We start from the raw sequence: 4,745 nt of genomic DNA on the forward strand, positions 1-4,745 counted from the left end.
AAAAAAAAAAAAAAAAAGACTTATGCCAGTGATGGCAAACCTTTTAGAGACCAAGTGCCCAAACTACAACTCAAACCCCACTTATTTATCACAAAGCAATTAAACCTGGATATTGAAGTTTTAATTTAGGAAAAACAACTTCTACCCAGTGCTCAGCTGCTGGGGCAACTTGGCTCATGTGCATCATGACAGATGGCTCTGTGTGCCCGCTGCAGCAGGCGTGTCACAGATCTGCCACCACTGAAGCCTCAGGCCGAGGTTAATTTCTTCTCTCCCACTGACACCTGCCACCCGAGAGTCCAATTGCTGCCTTAGCACCATTGGTTGAAAAGGCTCGCTTTCCTCCATTCAATTATCTTTGCCAAAAATCAGTTTGGTATATTTGTGTGGGTCTTTTCCATGACTTTCTATACTGTTCCATTGATTTATGATTTTACTCCTTTTCTAATAACAAATATCTTGAATCAGACTGGGTCTTCTTATTTTGTTCTTTTTTTTTCACCATTTTTTTACTATTCTACTTGCCTCGACTTTCCATATAAATTTTAGGAAAATAATCATGCTGTAAACATGACAGGAATTTTGTTAAATCTGTATATCAGTTCGGGGGTGTTATCTTTATAATGTTGAATTTTTCAGTTATGAACATTACCATTTGTCTTGCCATTTGTTCGGATCAACCTTTATTTCTTTCACCAGTGTTTTATAGTTTTCAGTGTAGAAGTCTCACATGTTTTCTAAGATTTACACCTAAAGTATTTTCATTTCTAAAAAATGGTACACATTGGTGGTAGAAATGCGAAATGATTTAACACATATGAGAAAATTTGGTGGTAACTCAAAAAAAAAACATAGAATTACAATATGATCTAGAAATTCTGCACCTAAGAATAAGCCCCCCAAATTGAAAAGAGGTATTGAATTAAATATATGTACATGGATGTTCACAGCAGCAGTACTGAAAATAGCTAAAAGATAAAAACAGTCCAAAGAGTCATCAATAGATGAAGGGATAGACAAATTGTGGTATATCCACACAGCCAGAGTTTTTCAGCGGTGAAAAAGAATGAAATACTGGCACATGCTTTAAAAACATTATATCAAATGAAAGAAGCTATACAAAAGGTCACATACTGTATGATTCAATTTTAATGAAATATGCAGAATAACTAAATCCATTCACATGGAGAGCAGATTGGTGGTTGGCAGAGACTGAGAGGACAGAGGAATGAGAAATAACCGTTAATGGATACAGGATTTCCTTTGGGTGTGATAAAAGCATTTTGGGAGTAGTACATAAAGGTGGTGATTGGATAATCTTATGAATGTAGTAAATTGATCGTTAAAATGCTCATTTATGTTAATTTAACCTCAATTTTAAAATTTAGTTTAAAATTGTAAATGGCATTAATATCAGTGACATGCTCATTTCTAGTATACAGGAATAAAATTGATTTTTGTATGTTCATCTTGTATCCTATGATCTAGATGCCCTCACTGCATCTAGAGATTTTTGAAAAATAGATTCTTTGGGATTTTTTACATAAACAATCACACCATCCATCTCTAAATAGGCATGGTTCCATTTATTCCTTTCTAATTTGTGTGCCTTCATTTCCTTTTCTGCCTCACTGCACTGGCTGGAATGCCCAGTGTTGCTAAGAGTGGTGAGAGCTGACTTCCTTGCCTTGTTTCCAGCGGTAGGGAAAAAGCACTTAGACTTTTACTAGTAAGTGTAATGTTAGCTCTAGGCATTTTATGGGTGCCTTTATTTATTTATTTTTATTTTTTTCTGGTACCAGGGATCAAACTCAGGACCTTGTGCTTGCAAGGCAGGCACAGTGCCACTGAACTAAATCCTGGGCTTATAGATGCTTTTTGACCAATTGTTAAACGTTTTCTTCTTATTTTTCTGGGAAATTTTTTGATGCTCTTACTATATCAGTTGAGATTATGTGATTTTTTTGTAGATGATCTTATTAAATAAAATTTTAAATGAGGAAAATTTGTATACAACCTCTGTTCACAAAGAGCTTGAAGTCTGTTGAATACGCAGGCAAGTTACAAACTGTGATAACACAATGGAATGGAGCAGCTTCTGTACATCATAAAACAAACATGAGTCAGAACTATAATTCTGCAAAAGAGCATTCCATAGGGAAAAAGAGATTTTGAAGCAGGAGTGTGAAACACACAGAAATACGAATAAAAAACCTAATGACTCTTACATCAATTATTTCCAAATATTCCTCATAGTAGTGATTCAAACTTGGTCACTAAAGCCATCTTAAAACATTGTATCAAGAGTTTTTCTAACTAATGACATTTTCTCATTTTTTTAGATTATATGATTTTTTTTTTCCTGTTAACATAGTAGCTTACTCTGATAGATTCCCAAACCATGGATAGCTGGATGGATTTTGAGCCAGCACTACATCTCTGGAATAAATTCCCCTGGATGTGCAATTCTTATGTATCAGTGAATTCTATTTGATAATACTCTTTTAGCGATTTGGCATTTGTATTTATGAATAGTATTGGCCTGATGTATTTTTGGTGTGTTATTTTGGTATCATTTTTGTCTGGTTTGAGTATCAGAGTAATGCTAGATTCAAAAAAATGAATTGAGTAAAGGTTATTGTCAAGGTTGGCCTAAACAAATAGGATAAAGCAAACAGACTGCTTTCAGCAAACAACAGCAGCTTCTCAAGTAAATAGGACAAATGGACTCAAAATGAAGTCTACAATCTCCTGGGCGCTGAAAAGCCCAGTGATTGTCTACACACCTGTGCAGACTGTCCGTGGACTCAATCATAAACATTTCACTCCAGATTCTTTAGCCCCTTCAATATCTATTTCAGCCTAATCCCTTTCCCAGTTAGCTGCTGCTATTTCTCTCCTAGACCATCCACTCACGGATGAAATCTCTCCCAGGTAGCTGCTGCTATTTTCTCTCTCCCAATGTTAGCCCATCCACACACGGATGTGATAAACTTGGCTTTTCCCAGCTAGCTTCTAGAATCTCCCTGATTTTAATCCTTGTTCACTGGAATAAACTTTTCTTTCTCTCAAAAAAAAAAGCCTATTTTGACAAATGGATTCATGTGCACCATCTATAACAGTTATATATACCCGGGCGTGGTGGCACATGCCTGCAATCCCAGCATTCTGGAGGCTGAGGCAGGAGGATCGCTGTGAGTTTGAGACCAGCCTAGGCTACATAGTAAGTTCTAGGTCAGTCTCAACTACATAGTGAGACCCTGTCTCAAAAAACCAAAAACCAAAAACAACAACAACAAAAAATTTATATGCTCCTGTCTCTGGCTATTTTCTTTGCTCTCACACCTACTTTATCTGGTATTAATATAACCACTTGTTCTCTCCTCTGATTAATGTTTGCATCACATATCTCTTTCCATAAGATGTGTATTACTTATCTTACAATATAAACTGCTTGTGCTTTAGTGTAGGTTAGCTAAGTTAGTTAGAAATTATTATAAGGCAGTTAGACAAAGCTGGGCCCTCAGCACAGAAAAGCAACCAAGGCACATCCACTGGTTAGCATTATAAAAAGAGAAAAAGTACTGCACCCAACTACTTCCCCTAAGAATAAATAGTAGTGATTGATATTCTAAATAGGTATCAGTGCCCTAGCCCATTTCTCTTCCAGAAATTCCTTGTACTGGACTTGTTTTCCCATTCGATCCCCATTTAATAATATTATCTGGGTGACTATACTTCTGATCTTATTGGTTGATCATGGTTTTGTCCCACCTCCTGCCCACTTTGTAATTTTCCATTGAATCATATAGTTTTGTCCCTGCCTTACCTTGTGGCTTTGCTCAATAAAATGCTTTCGAGAAGCAGAGTGAGAAGCAACCCACTTTTCTGGTTCCTCTTCAGCCTCACTTAGACAGAGGCTATCTTTCTCTCAATACATTTTCCTTACTCTTAACCTCCCTTGTTCCTAGAATTCATTCTTCAATTTTTTTTTTCATTCTTCAGTTTTACAGAACACAAACTTGCGTTTTGGAACTCTAGCAAGTTGGGAGTTATATTTCCCTGTTTGGATTATTTTTGCTTATGTGGATTACTTGCTACCATTTATTTATTTATTTATTTATTTATTTATTATTTTATTTTTTGTACTGAAGATCAAACTCAGGCCCTTGGTGCTTGCGAGTCAGGTGGTGGAACCACTGAGTCAAATCCCTGGGCCATCCTATATTATTTTTTGATTACTTGGTGCCCTATATCATTATGACTTTCATCAAATAGCTCATAAACTATTTTCAAATTATGTTATAATAATTGAAGCAAGTTTCTTGTGGATGGGTTAAGGTTGGGCCATGTTTTTAATGCACTCTGCCAAATTCTGTCTTTAAAATGATGTACTTAGATCATTTATATTTAATGTAATTATTGACAAGTTGGGATATTAAGCCTGCCATTTTGATTTTTGTTTTCCTTCTCTTCTATTTTCTTTCCCTGCCTTCTTGTGGGTTATGTGAACATCTTTTGGAATTCCATTTTACCTATAGTGTTGGTTTGTTTTGTGTTTTGTTTTGTGTTTTGGGGGGATTTTTTTTTTTTTTTTTTTTTTTGGGGTTTATTTTTTTTGTACTGGGGATTGAGCTCAGGGCTTTGCACTTGCGAGGCAGGCAGCACCACTGAGCTAAATCCCTGGCTATAGTGTTTTAAAGTCAATCTCTTTTATGTAGATTTTCAGTGGTTGCTCCAGATAT

The sequence above is a fragment of the Fukomys damarensis genome, unplaced genomic scaffold (genome assembly GCF_012274545.1).
Source record: "Fukomys damarensis isolate Sample0158 unplaced genomic scaffold, DMR_v1.0_HiC HiC_scaffold_4, whole genome shotgun sequence".
NCBI classification, from domain to species: domain Eukaryota; kingdom Metazoa; phylum Chordata; class Mammalia; order Rodentia; family Bathyergidae; genus Fukomys; species Fukomys damarensis.